Source organism: Panthera leo, chromosome B4, assembly GCF_018350215.1.
Source record: "Panthera leo isolate Ple1 chromosome B4, P.leo_Ple1_pat1.1, whole genome shotgun sequence".
Classification (NCBI taxonomy): Eukaryota; Metazoa; Chordata; class Mammalia; order Carnivora; family Felidae; genus Panthera; species Panthera leo.
Window position 1 is genome coordinate 5,054,645 of NC_056685.1, and position 21,890 is coordinate 5,076,534.

Sequence of the window (21,890 nt, forward strand, 5' to 3'; positions counted from 1 at the left end):
ATAGGTTCATCGTTGCCCTATTGGAGTCCTCATTCTGCTACATCATCTCTGTTCCTTACTGTCGTCCTTTTCATCCTGGGCCCTCTCTGTCAGTGATTCCTAAATGTGAGCATACAGTAGAGCCACCTGGAGGGCTTATTAAAACCCAGAGTGCTGGCCTGTCCTCCCAGAGCTCCTGAGTCGTAGGTCTGGGGCAGGGCTGCAGAATCTGCATTTCTAGCAATATCCAGGTGATGGTGATACTGCTCATCCAAGAACCATGCTATATGGTATTTACAGGTGCAGGGTCTCTTGGCATCACCACAAGTTACTTTCTTGCAGGCATTTAAAGTTTCTCTTGAAGTTATCTCAACCTATGGTGTTGATTGCATCAGTGAAGATTTTTTTCACAGGTTCTTCCTGATGTGCTCTTCTGAATTTCCATTCTAGCAGTTTTTAATTGGACCCAATCCCCCCACCCCCATTTAAAAAATGTACCTACTCCCGGAACCTGGGCAGTCTGGCTGTGTCTTCTCTGCATCTACACACCATGCTACAGTTTACCCCATGAGAGGAATTGCATACACGGAAGTATGAATATCTTGAGTTGGGTGGCCTAGATTATAGGGCTCTGAGAACAGGGAAGTGATGCACTTTGCCAGCCCACCAACATGGGCTTGTTGGTGCTGTCTCTACATTTATTAAACACGTTGCCTAAACCAGCACTGGGGACATGAAGCACACTGGAAACTCCCAACTAATCCAGGGTCAAATCCCACTGATGGCATTGCTGCAATTCCTCCCTGCCCCCACAGCAGTTCCTGGGCTACTCGTGCAGCAGGTTATGAATTCTAGAAGGAAAACAATAAATGCATTCTACTTATTTAAAAAAATGTACCTACTCCCCATGCACGTGTGTGTGTGTGTGTGTGTGTGTGTGTGTGTGTGTGTGTGTGTGTGTTTAGCTTGGTAGTACCGTGGGTTTAGTTCCATGCTACCAAAATCTTAAATCTGTGTTTGTAGTGCTTTGCTGTATGTTAACAAAGATGGAAAAATACTTAGAGATGGAGGGTGGGGTGGAATGGGGAGGAATGATCATAAAACACCCCACTCTAGAAATATTTAACAGTAGACCGGAAGGGATAGTCTAATAAAAATACTAGACTCTGCTCTATGATAAAATGTTCCCTCCTTCTGAGGGAGCCTGAGTTGACCATGGAACTTTGGATGTCCCAGGTAATATTACATTATTGGTGGCTGGAAAGTCTCCATTCAGCCATGAATCAGTGATGCCATAAATCAGGACACGAGAGATAAGAAGTCCCCAGAGGGAATGGCTAGGCAAAGACTGGATTTAGCTGGTTTTTCCTCACCTACCCCTTTCTTTCCTTAAGCCAAGTTTGCTTTTTGATGCTGACAGCATCGTTGTCCTCGGCCTGGAGAAACTTGTGAGATCGCAGAGTCAAGCTCTCAGCCTGTGGAGGACTCATGACCCCTCCCATGGGTGATTCTGAAACTTGGGAAGGGAAGGAGAGTCTAAGAACCCCTACCTCGCTCCAAACACCACACATACAGTTACTTTCAAGACCAGTCCATTTTGGGGGGGCTGCAAAGACATCTTGCACAAAATTGTATTTATCTTTTTGTAGCTGGCTTATTTTACTTTAGCATATTGTACTTAGCACAGTCCATATTGTGGTACATTACACAGTTTCCTTTCTTTTTAACGCTGGATAATATTCCATTGGTATGTACATACCATATTTTGATTATCTATAATTCATTTGTTGATGGACACTTGGGTTGATAACATGTTTTAGCTATTGTGAATAGGCTGCTATGAACGTGGATGTACAAATGCCTCTCTGAGACCCTACTTTCAAGTCTTTGGGGTGGATACCCAGAGGTGGAATTTCTCGATCATATGGTAATTCTATTTTTAATGTTTGAGGGTCTGCTATACTGTTTTCCACAGTGACTATACCATTTTACATTCCCAACAACAATGCACAGGGTTCCTTTTCTCTACATGCTCTTGTTTTTTCATCTTCATGGTAGAAGATGTATCTCACTGAAGTTTTGGTTTCATCTCCCTAGTGATTAGTGCTGTTGAGAATATTTTCATGTGTTTACTGCACATCTTTTGTATCTTCTTTGGAGAAATATTTAATCCAGTTCTTTGCCCATTTTTGAATCGGGCCGTTTGTTTTCTTATTGTTGAATTTTAGGAGTACTCTATATATTCTGGAAATTAATCCTTTATCAGATATACAACTTGCAAATATTTCCTCTCATTCTGTGGTTTGATTTTTACTCTGTGGATAAGGTCTTTTGATGCACAAAATTGTAAAATTTTCATGAAGTCCAACTTGTTTATTTTTGTTGTTGTTTCCTATGCCTTTGGTGTCATATTCAGGAAATCACTACCAAATCCAATATCATGAAGCTTTGTCCCATGTTTTCTTCTAAGAGTTTTATTGTTTTATGTCTTATACTTAGGTCTTTTATCCATTTTGTGTTCATTTTTGCATATGATGTTCTGTAAGGTTCCAACTTCATTACTTTGCATGTAGGGTGTCCAGTTTCCCTAGCACCATTTTTAAAAAAGACTGTCCCTTCCCAATTGAATGGTCTTGGCATCCTTGTCAAAAATCATTTTGCCATATATATGGTGTTTATTTCTGGGCTGTCTATTTCATTCATTTGTATGTCTCTCTTAATGCCAATACCACACTGTTGTGATTACTGTAGCTTTGTAGTAAGTTTTGGTATCAGGAAGTATGGGTCCTCCAAGCTTTGTTTTCAAGATTGTTTTGGCTATTTGGGATAATTTGAGATTCCATATGAATTTTAGGATGGGTTTTTCTCTTTTTGCAAAAGACATCATTGGGATTTTGATAGGAATTGCATTCAATCTGTAGATCGCTTTGGGTAGTATTGATTGACATGTCTTTCAATCCATGAACATGGGATGTGTTTCCGTTTATTTGTATTTTGTTTCATTTCTTTCAGCAATATTTTGTAGTTTTCATTATATAGGTCTTTCAGCTCCTTGGTATAAGTGTAATAATAAAATACTCCTAAGTATGTTATTACTTTTGATGCAACTGATTTTTGTATGTTGACCTTGTATCCTGCTACTTTACTGAATTCATGTAGTAATTCTAACAGAGTTGGTGGGTTTTTTTTTTTTTGGTGGAATTTTAAAGTTTTCTGCATATAAGATCATACCATCTGCAAACAGAGATAATTTTACTTCTTCTTTTCCAATTTGGGTGGCTTTTATTTCTTTTCCTTGCCTAACGCTGTGGTAGAACTTCTAGTGCTATGTTGAATAGAGGCTGTGAAAGCTGGCATCCTTGCCTTGTTCCTGATCTTAGAGGAAAAGCTTTCAGTCTTTCACCATAGAGTATAATGTTCACCATGGGTTTTTATGTATGGCTTTTATCATGTTGATTAAATTTCCTTCTATTCCTAGTATTTTGAGTGTTTTTTTTTTTTATCATTAAAAGGTGCTGAATTTTGTCAAATGCTTTTTCTGCATCGAGATGCTCATGTGTTGTTCCCCCTTCATTTTCTTAATGTGGTGTATTAACACTGATCAGTTTTCATATGTGAGCCATCTTTGCATTCCAGTAATAAATCCCACTTGGTCATGGTGTATGATCCTTTTAATATGCTGCTGAAATCAGTTTGCTAGGTTTTTTTTTAAGGATTTTTGCATTAATATTCATAAAGGGTATTTGTCTGTAATTTTCTGTTCTTACAGTGTCTTTATCTGTCTTTCGTATCAGGGTAATGCTGGCCTCACAGACTGAGTTAGGAAATGTTCCCTCCTCTTTAATTTTTTCTACCTTCTTGACAGGTTTTGGTATTCTAGGAATTTGCCCATTTCACTTAGGTTATCCAATTTATTTGTGTACAATTGTCCATAGTATTCTCTTACAATCCTTTTAGTTCTGTAGAATTGGCAGTAATGTCCCCACTTTCATTTCTGATTTTAGTAATTTAAGTCACCTCTCTTGTTTTCTTAGTCCATCTAGCTATAGGCTAGTCAATTTTGCTGATCTTTTTTAAGAACCTACTTTTGGTTTCATTGATTTTCTTGTTTTTCTATTCTGTATTTCATTTATCTCTGGTTTAATCTTTATTATTTTCTTCCTCCTGCTAGCTTTGGGTTTGGTTTGCTCTTTTTCTAGTTCCCTGAGGTATAAAATTAGGCTGTTGACTTTAGATCTTTTTTTTTTTTTAATATAAACATGTATAGCTATAAATTTCCCCCTTAGCTCCACTTTCCATAAGTTTTGGTATGTGTGTTCCCATTTTTATTCATCTCTAGGTCTTTTCAAATTTCCCTTATGATTTCTTCTTTGATCTTTTGGTCGTTTAAAAGTGTATTGTTTAATTTCCACAATTTTGTGAATTCTGTAGTTTTCTTTCTGTTATTGATTTCTAACTTCATCCTGCTGTGATCGGATTAGATATTTTGCAAGATATCTGTCTTTTTAAATCTATTGAGACTTAACTTGTGGCCTAATGTGTGGTCCATCCTAGAAAATGTTCCATGTGGATTGAGAAGGATGTGTATTCTGGTGGTCTGTTATTAGGTACATAAATGTTTATAACGGTTATATTTTCTTTCCATATTGAACCTTTTATTAATATATAGTGTCCTTCTTTGTCTCTAAACTTTTTTTTATTAAATGATTTTTAAACATTTTTAAAAGTTCATTTATTTTGAGACAGAGAGAGTGCACACATGCATGCATGTGAGCGGGGGTGGGGCAGAGAGAGAGGGAAAGGGAGAGAATCCCAAACAGGCTCCACGCTGTCACCACAGAGCCTGCTGCAGGGCTCAAACTCATGAACAGTGAGATCATGACCTGAGCTGAAATCAAGACCTGAGCTCAACCAACTTAGCCACCCAGGCGCCCTTGTCTCTAAACATTTTTTGATTTAAAGTCTATTTTGTCTGATATTAGCATAGCCATCCCTGCTCTCTTTTGGTTACTATTTGCATGGAATATCTTTTTGCATCTTTTCACTTTTAATCTATTTTTGACTTAAGTTTGTCTCTTGCAGACAGCATATAATAAGATCAAGTGTTTTATTCATTTTGCCAATCGTCTTCCATTAAGCAGTTTAATCTATTTACATATAAAGGAATTACTGATAAGGAGGGACTTCTGTCATTTTGCTCTTTGTTTTCTACATACCTTTTAGCTTTTTTGTCCTTCATTTTTTGCATCACTGTCTTTTTTTATGTTTAGTCAATTTTATGTCATGAAACATAAATTTCTCCATTTCTTTTGTGTATATTCTATAGTTATCTTATTTGTGGTGTCCAGTAATTCCTTTAAATGTAAATAGATTAAATGGGGATTGCATTTAACATCCTAAATTTATAACACTCTAATTTGAATTCATACTAATGTAACTTCAATGAGATACAAGAACTCCTTTCTTACAGCTCTGTCTCTGTTGTTGATGTCTCAAAGTTATATCTTTATACATTGTGTGCTCCAAAAACATAATCTAGTAATTCTTTAAAACATACTAATCTCTTAAATTATGTAGAAAACAATATTTGGAGTTACGAACCAAAGTTACCTTTTACACTAGTATTTTTTTTTTCTTTATACACATGAGTCTCTTAAATCATGCAGAAAACAAAAAGTGCAGTTACAAACCATTATTGAGTAATACCAGCTTTATGATTGCCCATGAATTATTTGCCTTTACTGAGCTCTTTATTTCTCCATCCAGTCAAGCTACAGTCTAGTGTCTTTCTGTTTCACGTTGCAGAACTCTTTGAGTATCTATTACAGGTCAGGCCCAGTGGTAGTGAACTCCCTCAGCTTTTGCTTATCTGAGAATGTCTTAATTTCTGACTTTTGAAGGACAGTTTTTCTGGATTCTTGGTTGGCAGTTCTTTTCTTTTAGCACTCTGAATATATTGGCCCACTGCCTTCTGGTCTGCAAAGTTTTTGATGAGAAATATGCTGATAATCTTATTGGGGAATCCCTTATATATGACAATTTGCTTCTCTCACTTTCAAGATTCTCTCTTTGGCTCTGGCTTTTGAAAGCTTGATTCTATAGTGTCTTGGGGAAGGTCTCTTTGAATTTATCTTACTTGGAGTTAATTGAGCTCCTTTGAGGTTTATATTCATGTCTTTTATCAAATTTGGGAAATTTACAGCTATTATTTCTTGAAATATTCTCTCTGTTCCTTTCTTTCTTCTTTTGAGACTCACACAATGTTGGTCTCTTGATAGTGTCCCATAGACTCCTTAATCTCTGTTTACCTTTCTTCAATCTTTTTTCTTTCTGTTTCTCAGACTTGATCATTTTTGTGATTTCCATCTTCAAATTTGTTAATTCTTTCTTCTACCTGTTCAAATCTGCCTTTGAATTTGTCTAGTGAATTTTTTCATTTAGGTTATTTTACTTTTTAGCTCCAAAATTTCTTTTTGGTTTCTTTTTAGATTTTCTCTCTCTTTATTGATATTTGCATTTTGTTTGTACACCATTTTCTTTAACTTTCTCCACATTTTCCTTTAGTTTTTGAGCATCTTTATGACAGTTGTCTTAAAGTCTTTGTCTAGTATATCTGCCACCCAGTCTTTTTTCTGGGACAAATTTCTATTGATTTTTTTTTCTTTCTTTTGACTGGGTCGTACTTTCCTGTTTCTTTCTATGACTTGTGATTTTTTTGTTGTTGTTGTTGAAAACTGGACATTTGAATCTAATAATGTGGTAATTCTAGAAACCAGTTTTGCTCATCTCTCATGGCTTGCTGTTATTTATTTATATATTTTAAAGTTTTTGTTTATTGATTTTGAGAAAGAGTGCATGCATGAGTGGGGGAGGGGCAGAAAGGGTGGGAAAAAGAGGATCCCAAGCAGGGTCCATATTGTCAGCACACAGCCCAACACAGGGCTCAATCTCATGAACCATGAGATCATCACCTGAGCCAAAATCGAGAGTCAGATGCTTAAGTGACTGAGTCACCCAGGCATCCCTATTTATTTTTTGATTGTTGCAGGCTGTCACTGTGCCACAGGTCAGCCTGAGGTATAACTTAAGGTCTTCTCGGGTCTTTTCTAAACTTTTCTCGGGGCTTGCATGGCCACCTTCTATTTTTCCCTAGATATGCAACTGTTCGTGACTGTCCTAGTCTTTAATGTCTGGCTCCCAAAAGGAGGAAATGGGAAAAAAGAAGGGGTGGGGGAAAGAAGGATACTAGCTCTCTAAATCCTCTGGAAGTCACTTCAGCTTGTCTGAGAGGGGCTTGCAACAGGAGGGAGAGATACAACAACAATGGCTTCCCACTTCTTTGGCAGCACGTCTGTGAGCAGAAGCACTAATCAGCAATCACAGCACCGATCCCTTATATTTATAGGACAGGGTCCTTTCTGCCCTCCCCCTGGCTCCTGCAAGCCATGTGCAGGCTGTGCCAGGAACACATGCACAGCTGCCTGCCCTGGGGCTGGAGGTGAGGGCTGGGCAGCTGCTGTTGTGTAAAGACCTGAAACTAACCACAGTTTACCTTCCCAGTCTCCCCTGGAAGTTGCAAGCTTTCAATAGATTCCAGAGTTCCAAAATAGTTCTGTCAGACAGATTCTGCCAGTGCAATTATTGTCCAGGGGAGTAAATAGATTCCTGATACTTCCTACTCTACCATCTTCCCAGAATCCTTTTTGAATAAATGTTTCCCTGGGCATGCAATTCTAGGCAGATGATTTTTCTCCTTAGCACTTTGAAGCTTTCTAGCTTTTTTTTTAAAGTTTATTTATTTCTTTTGAGAGAGAGAGAGAGAGAGAGAATCCCAAGTAGGCTCCACACTGTCAGCACAGAGCCTGATGTGGGGCTTAAACCCACGGACTCTGAGATCATGAAAGTCAGACGCTTAACTGACTGAGCTACTCAGGTTCCCCAAAGTTTTCTAGCTTTTAATGTTGACGTTCTATTGAAAAACCCACTGTGTGTCTAATTCCTGTTTCTTTGCCAGCAATGTGTCTTTTCTCTCAGGATACTTCATATCTTCTCTTTGTTTTGGTGCTCTGCAGATTTATCACAATGATTCTTTTTTTTTTTTTTCAATATATGAAGTTTATTGTCAAATTGGTTTCCATACAACACCCAGTGCTCATCCCAAAAGGTGCCCTCCTCAATACACATCACCGACCCTCCCCTCCCTCCCACCCCCCCATCTACCCTCAGTTTGTTCTCAGTTTTTAAGAGTCTCTTATGCTTTGGCTGTCTCCCACTCTAACCTCTTTTTTTTTTTTTCCTTCCCCTCCCCCATGGGTTTCTGTTAAGTTTCTCAGGATCCACATAAGAGTGAAACCATATGGTATCTGTCTTTCTCTGTATGGCTTATTTCACTTAGCATCACACTCTCCAGTTCCATCCATGTTGCTACAAAGGGCCATATTTCATTCTTTCTCATTGCCATGTAGTACTCCATTGTGTATATAAACCACAATTTCTTTATCCATTCATCAGTTGATGGACATTTCGGCTCTTCCATAATTTGGAAGACCCTATGCATACAAGACCCTATGCATCAGTACTCCTGTATCCCTTGGGTAAATTCCTAGCAGTGCTATTGCTGGGTCATAGGGTAGGTCTATTTTTACTTTTTTGAGGAACTTCCACACTGTTTTCCAGAGCGGCTGCACCAGTTTGCATTCCCACCAACAGTCCAAGAGGGTTCCCGTTTCTCCACATCCTCTCCAGCATCTATAGTCTCCTGATTTGTTCATTTTAGCCACTCTGACTGGGGTGAGGTGATATCTGAGTGTGGTTTTGATTTGTATTTCCCTGATGAGGAGCGACGTTGAGCATCTTTTCATGTGCGTGTTGGCCATCTGGATGTCTTCTTTAGAGAAGTGTCTATTCGTGTGTTCTGCCCATTTCTTCACTGGATTATTTGTTTTTCGGGTGTGGAGTTTGGTGAGCTCTTTATAGATTTTGGATACTAGCCCTTTGTCCGATATGTCATTTACAAATATCTTTTCCTATTCCGTTAGTTGCCTTTTAGTTTTGTTGGTTGTTTCCTTTGCTGTGCAGAAGCCTTTTATCTTCATAAGGTCCCAGTAGTTCATTTTTGCTTTTAGTTCCCTTGCCTTTGGGGATGTGTCAAGTAAGAAATTGCTACGGCTGAGGTCAGAGAGGTCTTTTCACAATGATTCTTGGTATGGGTTTGTTTTTGTTTATCTTGCTTGGTGTCATTTCCCAAGTTTGACCTTTGGTGTCTTTGATGGCTTTAAGCCTTTCTGGAAAATACTCAGCCATTATCTCCCTATATCCTCTTCATCAATGTCCCTATTATCATCTTCTGGAGCTCCAGTCATGATCCTTGTTCTATCTGTCTAAGTCCAGGTTGCTATGTATAACGAAATACCGTAGACTGGGTGACAACAAACATTTATTTCCCACATTCTAGACACTGGAAATCCAAGATAAGGTGCCAGCATGATTGGGTTGTGGTGAGAGCCCACTGCATGGTTTACAGACTGCTACTGCCTTCTTGCCTTATCCTCACAGGGTTGAGAAAAAGAGAGCTCTGAGCCTTTACCTCTTCTTATAAGGACACTAATCCCCTCATGGCTACACCCTTATGACCTCATCTAAATGGAATTACCTTCCAAATGCCCCACCTCTGAGTATCATCACCCTCAGGATTATGATTTCAACATTTGAAGTTGAGAGGGTACAAACATTCATTCCATAGTTCTGTCCTTTATATCTTTAATCTCTGATTCACCATCCATTTCTCTGTGCTGTACTCTAGTATCTTCAGACTCATCTTTTAGTTCACTAATTTCTCCTTAGCAGGCTCTAATTTGATCTTTAACTTCTGTATTGATTTTTTTAAATAAATGTTTGAATGTTGATTATTTGTAGTTGATTAAATCCATTTATTGTTGACAAGTATTTACCAGGGTGAGTCAATAATCAGTTACAGAATTTGTATTTGAGAAGGATGGTTGCTTCAGAGTACCTCCTATTCAGTACCCTCTTCCCCTCCTGCACATACCTAAGACCCTTTTTGTTGTGAAAATCATACATCCATAAGTATATAAAGTGTTTATGTGCAGTTTAAGGATTAATCATAAAATGAAGACTCATGTGTATGCCAATCGGCTTAAGAAATAGAGTATTACCAGTAACTTAGAGGTCACTTGAGTGCCTTCCCCAGATGCCTTTGTCTCCTCAAGAAATGAACACTATGCTGATGTTTGTAATAATCATTGTTTTGCTTTTATTTATGGCTTTACTGCATAAATAAGTATTCCCAAGTAATAAAATACCTAGGTTTTGTTTTGAATGTATTATATGTATTCTTCTCTACTATGCTTCTCACACAGTGTCATGTTTTTTATTTATGTTGATGCATGTAGCTAGAGTTCATCCACTTTTGGTATTAAAGTATTATATGGAAACACCACAGTTTATCCATTTTACTGTTGTCAGACATTTGGATTGTTTCTAGTGTTTTGCTATTACAAATAATAGTGCTAGAAATAACCTTGCACATGTCTCTTGATGCTCATGGAAAAGAGTTTCTTTATGGTATTTTCTTAGTAATGGCATTGCTGGGAGATAGCATATGTGTATCAATTTTGGATAATACCAAACTGTTTTCCAAAGTGACTGCACCAATTTATACTTCCACCGGCAGTAGGCGGGTTACTTTTTCACAATCTCACTAACATTTGTCCGTCTTAATTTTTAAAACTTTTAAATTGAATCCCAGGATAGATTTGAGGAGAATTGACATCTTGAAGATATTGAGTCTTCTTATCCAGAAACAATGTATATCTCTCTACTTATTTAGGTTTCTTTCAAAAAGTTTTATAATTTTTCTATATAAAGGAGTGACATATCTTTTGTTGATTTATTCCTAGGTACTTAACTTTGGGTGAGCAGGTGTGCTTTCTAAATGTTATCTTTTAAAAACATGTATTACCAAAATGCTTTTTGCAGGTACACAGAAAGAATATTGGTTCTTGAATATTGACTTTTAATTTGGCAATCCAGCTCCATCCTTAATAATTTATCTGTATATTATTATGATAAAATAACAATCATATATCTGAGAAAAATGAGCTTAAAAAGTTCACTTCAATCTGTATAATGTTTGCTTTTCTTGTCTTACTATATTGGTTAGGACTTCCTGTACAAGGTTGAAGAGTAGGCATTATACCGTGAAACTTTGTCTTGTTCCTATTTTGAAAGGGAATATTCAGGTTTGTCTATTTCTTCCTGAGTTACTTTTGGTAATTTTTTAAAAATAAGGACCTGCCACCTACACTTTCAAACTTACAAGCGTGAAGGCATTTTAAACCTTTTATTTATCTCCTCTTTTACATGCCTAATGTTATTTGTTTATCCTTTCTCTTTTATCCTTGATTAATTCTGCTAGAGGTTTGTTCATTTCAGTAGATTTTTTTTCAAAGAACCAAGTTTTGGATTTGTTGCATCTCTCTGATGTACCTCTGTTTTCAGTATTATTTGCATCTGCTTTTATCCTTATTATTTGCTTCCTTCTTCTATTGGACCTATTCTGCTTTTTAATCATGTCTGTAGTTGGATCCTTTGCATGTAATGTGAAACTTTCCTTATTTTCTAGTGTAAGTATTTATGGTGCTAAGTTTTCGGAAGATCGTGTTTTTGTTTTGTTTTGTCCTAATTTATTTTGTGTTATTTTTTTCTGACTTACATTCCTTGTGATGAGAGAAGTTGGTCTATATGATCTCTATCATTTGAAATGCACTGAGGCTGATTTTATGACCTGGCAACACATAGTTAGAGTTTATAAATGTTCCCTGGCAGCACCTGGGTGGCTCAGTTGGTTGAGTCTGATTTCTACGCAGGTCGTGATCTCGTGGTTCATGGGTTAGAGCCCCGAGTCGGGCTCTGTGCTGACAGCTTGCTCAGAGCCTGGAGCCTGCTTTGGATTCTGTGTCTCCCTCTCTCTCTCTGCCCCTCCCCTGCTCACGCTCTGTGTCTCTCAAAAATAAATAAATGTAAAAAAAAATGTATAAATGTTCTCTGTGTGTGGTATTCAGTTGTTAGACATAGTAGTCCATATTTGATCAAGTTTGTTAATTATTTTCAAAACTTTTATATTCTTACTGATTTATTTTCACATTTGACCCATCAAACACTTGGAGAGGTATGTTAAAAGCTTCCATTATGATCGTGTATTTGTTAATTTTTTTATTTTTAACAAAATTTTTAAAAATGTTTATTTATTTTTGAGAGAGACAGAGACAGAATGCGAGTGGGTTGGGACAGAGAGAGAGGGAGACACAGAATCCGAAGCAGACTCCGGGCTCCGAGCTGTCAGCACAGAACCTGACGCGGGGCTTGAACTCACAAGCTGTAAGATCATGACCTGAGCTGAAGTCAGACATTCAACCGACTGAGCCACCCAGGCGCCCCTATTTGTTAATTGTTTTGATAGTTCTAATCATTTTTGCCTCATATATTTTGAGGTTATGCTTTACAGGTACACAGGCTTAGAATTGGTACCATTCTGTGTTAAGTGATCTCTCTCTATTTACTGATTATACTAACCTCTTTAACATGCATCCTCAATGTGTAAATGTTAATTCATATCCACAGCCTCCTCCCAGCAATACAAGAACCTTGGAGATGCTTTAATGCCATCACCCATTACCAGTTTCTTTTTGTTTGAATAAGTCTTTATTTCATCATCTTTCTTAAATGACAGTTTTGTGCAACATAGAATTCTGGGTAGTTATCATTACCTGTCTTCCGTATTTCATTGCTGTTGTTGAGGATTTAGCCAATACTCAAATTTGCATGCCTTTGTTGATTTTTTTTTTTTTTTTTTTTTTTTTTTAAGAATTAACAGTGAAGAGGTACCCGGTGGCTCAGTTGGTTAAGCATCCAACTCGGATTTGGCCTAGGTGGTGATCTCATAGTTTCATGAGTTCAAGCCCCACATCGGGCTCTGTGCTTGTAGCATGGAGCCTGCTTGGGATTCTCTCTCTCTCCCTCTCTCTCTCTCTCTTTCTCTCTCTCTCTCTGTCCTTCCCTGGCTCACACTGTCTCTGTCTCTCTCAAAATAAATAAATAAATGTAAAAAAATTAAAAAAAAAAAGAATTAGCAGTGAAGACATGTGGGTCTGGAATTTTTTGGAGTTGTTTTAAGCTACAATTTTAACTCTCTAAAATATAAGACAACTCAGGTTATCAATTCCTGAGTGAACTTTGGTATTTGTGTTTCAACGAATTTGTCCATTTTATCTAAGTTGTCATATTTACAGGCATAAAGTTTTTCATAATAAAACTTTGTGACCCATCGGTATCTGTAGGATCTGCAGTGATGTTCCTTTTCATTCCAATGTTGAGAATCAATGTTTATTCACTTTTCTTCTTGATCAGTCTGGCTAGAGGTTTAGGATTCTATTGATCTATTGAAATACCATCTTTTAGTTTAGTTGATATTGTCTGTTGTTTTTTTCTGCATTCAATTTCATTGATTTCTGCTCTTATCATTACATTCCCTTCCTTATGCTTACTTTAGGTTTAATTTGTTCATTGTTGTCTGGTTTCTTAAGGTGGAAGCTTAGATCATTGATTTGAGACTTTTCTTCTTTTCTGATATAAGTACTTAGTATGATTAATTTCTGTCTATGATCTCTTTGAGTTCCACAAATTATGTTATTTAAATGTATTTTTATTATTTTCAATTAAAAATTTTTCTATCTTACCCTTCTAATTTCTTTTTTGACCTGCAGATTATTTATAATAATATAATAAAATTATTAATATAATAATTTATTGAATTTCCAGATATTTTTATCCAGAGGATTTTCCAGATATTTTTCTGTTAGTGCATTCTAATTTAATTCCATTGTGGTTACAGGACATATTTTGTGTAATTTCAATGATTTGGAAATTTGTTGAGGTTTACTTTATGGCCCACAGCATGGTCTCTCTTGTGAATGTTCCATATGTATTTGAAAAGAATGCGTATTCTGGTTGTTGGATGGGCGTGTCTTCTGTAAATGCCAATTAGATTAACATTTTGATCTTCTATATGTTTACTGCTTCTTTTTCTATTTTTTTTTAACTGGAGGAATAGTGTTAAAGTCTCTAACTATAATCCCGGATTTGTATTTTTCTTCTTTCAGTTCTATCACATTTGCTTTATGAATTTTGAAGCTCCATAATGTAGGTACAGACACCATTAGGATTTCTATGTCTTCCTGGTGAATTAACCCCCTTATTATGTAATGTCCCTCCTTATCCCTGGTAATATTCCTTATTCTGATGTCTACTTTGCTGTTCATACAAATACTCCACATTTCTTCTGATTATTGTTTGCATGGTATATCTTTTTCAATCCTTTTTCTCCTAACATATCTTTGCCTGTATATCCTAAGTGGCTATTTTGTAGTCAGCATATAGTTGAGTTTTTTTTTTTTTAATTTAATTGAACAACCTCTGTTTTTTAATTGGTGTGGTTAGATCACTTATATTTAATGTAATTTTTGATGTGGCTGGATTTAAGCCTACCATTTTTCTAGATGTTCCTGTTTGTTCCATCTGATCATTGTTCATTTTTCCTCTTAACTCCCTTTTTTGGGTTGATTATTATTTATTATCCCACTTTATCTTCATTGGTTTATTATGTGTACCACTTTAAATTATTTTTAGTGATTTTGCTAAGGTAAAGAATATACATCTTTATTTTATCAGAGGTTACCTTCAAATAATATTACAGCATCTCACATATAGTTAAGAACTCTACCAATGCATAGTTAACAATTTCTCCCTCCCATTTTTTTGTTGTCATACATTGTACTTTTATATATTCTATAAATGCAATACTTTGCTACTATTTTTGTTTTAAATAGTCAAATATTTTTAGAGTGATTTAAAAGAAATAATATATTTTATTTACCTCCATTTTAATCCTTTCCAGAGCTTTTTTTTTTCAGATATCCAAGTTTCTGTTTAGGATTATATTCCTTTTGCCCAAAGAACTTTTTAAAGTGTTGCTTATGGTGTAAGTCTGCTGGTGATGAATCCTTCTACTCTTTGTTTGTCAGGGAAAGTCTTTATTTTGTTTTTATTTTTGAAAGATATTTTCCTGGTTATAGAATTTCTGGAATGACAGATTATTTTGTTTTGTTTTATTTTAGGACTTTCAACATGTCACTCCATTTTCTTGTGGCTTGCATAATTTCTGATAAGAAGTCTGCTTAAATTCTTATCTTTGTTCTTCTATGTGGAAAGTCTCTTTATCCACTTTATCATAATTTTTCTTTATCTTTGTTTTTCAGCAGTTTGAGTATGATGTGTTTCAGGATGAGGGTTTTTGGGTGGGAGAGGGGGGTGGACATTTACCTTGTTTGGTGTTCTCTGAGATTCCTGGATCTGTGATTTAATATCTTTTATAAATTTGGGGATATTCTCAACTATTATCTCTTCAGATATTTCTTGTGCTTCATTCTCTCTTGTTTCTGGAATTCTGATCACACATAGATTAGCCTATTTTCTGTTGTCCTACAGATCTTAGATACTTTGTTCCATTTTGTTCTCTCTCATTTTTTCTCTTTGTGTTTTGTTAGAGTAATTTCTACTGACCTATATTCAAGTTAACTGATTCTTTGGCTGTGTCTTTGGCTTTGTGCCATCAGTGTTCTGATAAGTCTGTCAAAACCTTTCTTCATTTCTATTACTGATTTTTTTTTAAATTTCTAACATTTCCATTTGACACTTTCATATGGTTTCCACCTCTCAACTGAAATTCCACATTTGTTCAGAAATACCATCCATCCTTTCCACTGAGCCATTAGCATGTGGATGATATTTATTTTAACTTTCAGTCTCATAGTTCCGATTTGGGGGTCATCTCTGAATCTTGTTATTGCTTTGTCCCTTAATAGTGGGATTGTGTCGTTGCTGCTTTTTTTGAGTGTCATGTAATTTTTAATTGAATGCTGGACCATGTGTGTAGAACTGAGATAAATAGTATTTATGCCTGAAAATGAGAAAGTTTCTCCTGCTAGACTGATAGTGTGGGGGGATTGGTCAGTCTAGTCAGGTTTTGAATTGGGTTTGGATTTTGTTGTTCTGTGGTTACCTTCAGAACACCACTGGCTTCAAATTCCTCTAGTGGTAACTTGTGGTTAGGGCGGGGGCTGGAGTGCCAGAGGGCTTCTCTATGTCCCTAATCCTCCCTCATCTTTTGTCCTTCTCTCTGTATCTAAACCACAAGAGGACTTCTCTACACCCTTGCTCACCACACCCTCAGTGATTGACTGCTGTGCTTGTTACTTGGTGCTCACTTGCTGGAGGTGGTGGGGTCAGGAGAAGTTTGCTGTTGTCCTAGTCCTATCCCAGTCTTAGGATGCCTTGTGTATCCGGCTCTCGGGGTTGGAGCTTTCAATATATGGCTCCTTACTTTCATGGCATGCAACTTCTCCCTTATATCTTTAACAGGTTTTGTGTAGAAAAAAAGCTTCCTTCCCCTTGTCCCACAGTAGTGGACCTCCAGTGGAATTGGTATAGGATCCTGAGCCAGGACCAAGTATGTGTGGGTTTATTTCTGGACTTGGTATTCTGTTTCATCAATCAATATATTTGTCTGTTAATCTTGACACCAATACTACTATGTCTTGATTATTGTAGCTTTATAATAAATCTTGAAGTCAGGTAGTATAAATCCTGCAACTTTGTTAATCATTTTCAAAGTTGGGTTTGGTCCTTTACTGAATTTTAGAATAAGTATATCAGTTTCTACCAAAAAAAAAAAAAAATCCCTTTGAAAGTTAGATTGGAATCGCATCAAATCTAGAGATCAAGTTGGGGAAGAAGTGACATCATAATAATATTGAGTCTTCTCAATATCTATAAACAGTATCTCTCTCAATTTATTTAAGTCTTCAGTAATTTATCTCAGAAATTTTATATAGTTTTTGGTTACCAGTTTTGCACATTTTTTTTTGTCAGATGTATTCCTAAATATTTCCAAATTTTTATGTCAACACACATGGTATTTTTTTTCAGTTTCTAACTTCTTATTGCTAGTATTTTATATATTGACATTTGTGAGTTAATTGTGTATTCTGAAGCCTTGCTAACCTCACTTCTTCTAAGAGCATTTTTGTAGATTCCATAGGATTCTCTATGGAGATGATCATGTCATGAGATTATTTGAGTATATTTCACGATTTCATTTTATCCACTCGGCTTACTAACTGTAATTCTTTGTTGTATTATTTTGGTGGTTGGTTTAGGATTTATAGCGTATTTACCTCATCACAGCTCACCTTCATGTGACATTATACTGCTTTGCATATGCAGTTCTTATGGACCTTAAGCAATATACTTCCATTTCTCTTCTAGCCTTTGTGCTATTGTTGTCATACATTTTACCTGCACATATGTTATAAACGCCACAATAGATTATTATTATTTTTGCTTTAAACAGTTGGTTATTTTACTGGCTACAGATTTTAATAGATACTTCCTCTGTATTATTCATCATTTCTGGGTGTTTTGTAGCAGGAGAGTTTTTATTTAGAATATCTACTCTGTCATTTTGCCGAAAAAGGAAACCTACTAGTGGTCTTTCCATTGTGAACATGCCTCAAGAAAAGATAACAATTGATATATGACTGCACAAGGGTATCAAGACATTGAAGCCAGCCCAGTCAGCCACACAATGACCAGTTACTTACTATACAAAGCTAAACTCATAAATATAACAGAGATAATACATTTGATTGTACCAATAACCTTTCTTTCTAGAGGCCTTAATCATATCTTTCGATACTCAATTATAATTTCTGTATATATTCTCTCAGAACATTATTCCTTCGATATTCCGTGTAAGCACGTCTTGCCTCATTTATAATATTGTGAGTTCCTTGTGGAACATAATATTATGGTGAATGGATTTCACAGTTCTCTGCTGCTCCCACAGTGCTAGGTAGGCCTGGTAGGTCATAGGTGTCTTCTGGGGTTAGTGGCTTATGAATACACAGAGAGGAATGGATGAAGTAATGAACATAGCAGTAAACTTAAGGTTCTGGGATTTTGAAAATTCTCAAGTAGCCAAAAAAATCATATACAAGCCCCAGTGATCACAAATGAAGTCACCAAAATAGCGTGGAGGGCCACACCTCTCTCTATTTCACAGAACCTGTGAATCAGACTCCTCTGTCAAGTTGATTTACACAGTCTAATATATTAAGTATCCTTGGCCCAGTCTCATATCCAGAGTTCAAAAGGTATCCTGTTAGCATGCCCTTCCCGTTCTTTAAGGAGAGTCGGAATCCATTCCCATCTTTTCCCTCTTATTCTACCAAGTATATGTCCACAGCATGCCAAGTGTGTTAAGATACAAAGAAGAATAAGATGTAATTTCTCCCCTCAAGAAGCTCACTGTGATGCTGACACATCAAAAGCATAAAGGCCTTGTGTTCACAGTAATCCATTTTCCTTCATTTTCTAGCTGAAATGCCAGCCAAGCCAACACATTTATTTCCTTTTGGCACTCACTTTGTTAATCATTTTCAAACTTGAGTTTGGTAAACACTCTATATCCAGGTCATTATCTTTAACTCATCAATTCTTTTCTTTCTCTCTCAGGCTCACTAACAGAAATTCCCAATCCACTTTTTGTGTGGCAGATGAATTCATCATAGTTCAAGTCCTTAAATATTGATTTTTGAGGGATCAGAATAGTTGAGTGGCTAGAGGGTAAAGAGCAAAGAAAAGAGAAAGAATGAAATAGACTCTATACTTGTAAGACTCAAGAGGAAATCTGCCCCCTCCTCTCTTCCTTATTGACACTGTCTTGATTCAGGATTTCATCACCACTTACTGGAACTATTACAAAAGTTTCCAACTTAGCTTCCTGCCTTCAGACCCTTCTGACTACAGTTTACTCTTCACATTCTTTACAAGAGTAATCTTTCTACCATGTAGGTCCAATAATGTCCCTCCTGCCCAGAGACCTTCAATGGCTTCCTACTGCTCGAAAGATCAAGTCTTTCCTAATAGAAAACATTCAAATAACGTCAACCATGTTTAATGAGTAACATGGATATGACTCCCAAGTGTATATACTGGGGGGGGGGGGGTGGGGGGGGGTGGGGGGTGGTTATACATGTTTTCACTGAGTTACTCACTATTTGGTAAGATCAATTTGGCAAAGGTGATTTAGCCCAAACAAGTTAGTTGAAAGTGATGATTTGATTGAAAAAGAATATCCCCAGGAGTATTTCTTCCATTTTTTGTTTTTAGATGTTGAGGCATTTTCCCTGCCCTTTTTTGCTCTGTATAGCTTATTTTCATCCAGTTATTCCTACTGTGTGCTTTTTAGAACATCAAATATTTAAAAAAACTTTTATTTTATATATATGTATATGTATATACATGTATGTATATATGTACATATGTATGTATATATGTATACAGAGAGAGAGAGGGAGAGAGAGAGAGGGGGAGAGAGAGAGAGGAAGAGGGAGAGAAGGAGGGAGAGGGAGAGAGAGAGGGAGAGGGAGAGGGAGAGGGAGAGGGAGAGAGAGAGGGAGCGGGAATCTTAAGCAGGCTCCGTGCTCAGCTCCCAATATAGGACTCAATCCCACGATCCTGGGATCACGACCTGAGCTGAAATCAAGAGTCAGCTGCTCGATCGACTGACCCACCCAGGTGCCTCAGAACATCCAACATTTTGAAACGACCTAAATATCCAGCCTACACACATCTCTAGCCATAAGGAACCGTTTAAACAAACTGCAAAAATGTTATAAAATTTATGTATAAAACATTATAATATGTATAAAAGTATGCACAAATGTTATATATGGTAACTTTATAGAACGCATTTGCAAACTTTATGAAGTCATGAAAACATTGCCAAACAAGATCAGCTATAATTAATTAAAAATGAATCTGAGAAAACCCCCAAATTCTACATCTTTTTTTGTGCTACTTCTTTTGTAGTTTGATTTTCTCTTTACAAAGGCAATTTAAATTATGAGAGAAAAATAAGAAAAGGCAGACAACTAAGCAGACTTACACTCACACACACATGACCCATAGTATCTCCCTGCTCAATGACAACTACTTAAGGATCTTCTAGTAAAAACTGAATAATATGATGCATATTATTTGAAAGGAACTTCACTTTGCTTATGCAGTCCTCCACTGTTGAACACTTAGGTTGATTTCAATAAATCCCATATTTTGTGCATTAAAGTTTTCATCAGTGTTTTGTTATGAGTAGCAGCACAAAGCAATTATAACTAGATAAGATGGATTTCAAATAAAAAAAAGGAAAGGTTTGAGTAAAACTCCCTAGAATTCTGCAAACAATGGTTTAAAAAATGTTTAAGCACACACAAGTTGTAAAACCACCCCAAAGTGTACTAACACCCTGTACAACGAAACCCAAGTTGGTGAGATATATTTATCTTCAAACAAATCATCATTTTCTCCAGCTGCTTTTGGAAAATCATCTTCAACCTTTCAGGTTGTGAGGATCTTTAAGAATTAAATTACTTCATGCTCAAGTTGATGGGTTTCCCCTCCAAATCATGCCTTTTGAATGAGAACAGATAACAGCAACTTGCTGTGTCTGTTAGCACTGCAAAGTAGCAGGAGCATATCTGAGACTGTATTATTTGCTCAGCTGGTGATAAGGAATGGGCTTCTCTCTATAATTTCTGACCAGGATCATAGTACCAAGTAGCAAATTTAATCATTTGTATCCACTTCCCTTCCTAGCTCATTGAAAAACGTTGGGCACAGTCTACTCTGTTAGCTCTCTGTTCATCTTTTCCCTAATACTCTGTTGTCTTGATTACTGTGACCTTATTAACAAGTCTCAAAGTCAGAAGTATTATTTCCAATTCAGTTGTTTTTCAAAGTTGTTTTGGCTACACTGTGCCTTATGCATTTTCATGTGAAATCTGCCATCAGTTTGTTGATTTCTGCAAAAAGCCTGCTGAAATTCTGACTGGGTTGGGGGAGGGGAGTGTTACCTTAACAATATTGGTTTGTCCAGTCCATGAGCATGGTATACAGTCTCCATCTGTTTAGGTCTGCTTTCATTTCTCTGAGCAGTGGTTGGTGGTTTTTAGTGTCCAGGTCTTTCTCACCTTTTGTCAGATTTATCTGTAAGTGGGTCGTACTGTTTGATGCTATTGAAAATGATTCCTATTTTTTAAATTTCAATTTCCAATGGCTCATTGCTAATGTATAGAAATGTAACTGATTTTCACAGACTAATGTTTTGTCTACAGCAACCAAGGCTTAAAGAACAGCTGATGTTCAAAATAAGTGTAAGAAGAATTCAGCTCAGATCATCTTTTCAACAAATAGTGCCAGAACAGTTGGATATCCATTCGCAAAACAAAACCTGAAACCAAACCAATAGGGAAGCTTCAATCCATACTTTACATTATATAGAAAATTACTCAAAAAGGAATCACAGACATAAATGTAAAACCTTAAAGCTATAAAACCTCTAGAAGAAAATCTTTGTGACCTTGAGTTTGGCAAAGATTTCTTAGAGATGACACTGAAAGCTATTAAAATACATAAAAGAAAAATTAATAAATTGAGCTTTCTCAGAATTAAAAATTTCTGTTCTTCATCAGATACTGTTAAGAGAATGAAAAGATAAGCCACAGACTCTTAGAAAATATTTGCAAATCATATCTGATAAAGGTCTTGTATCCAAAATATATAAAGAATGCTGGAAACTCAATAACAATTCGACTCAATTTTTAAAAGGGCAAGAGGTTTAACCAGATGCTTTACCAAAGAAGATACATTGGTGGCGAATAAGCACATGTGAAGATGCTCAACATTATTAGCTATTAGAAAAATGCAAATTAAAA

General features: G+C 36.4%; 1 protein-coding gene across 1 annotated transcript in view; it reads right to left on the reverse strand.

The window, feature by feature from the left end:
- IL15RA (interleukin 15 receptor subunit alpha) overlaps nt 1-21,381 on the reverse strand; it is a 47,488-nt gene extending 26,107 nt beyond the window's left edge. Inside the window, exon 1 of the mRNA XM_042944779.1 lies at nt 21,030-21,381. The gene's annotated coding sequence lies outside the window, so the exon portion shown is untranslated. The remainder of the gene's footprint in view (nt 1-21,029) is intronic.
- Between the last annotated feature and the right edge of the window lie 509 nt (nt 21,382-21,890).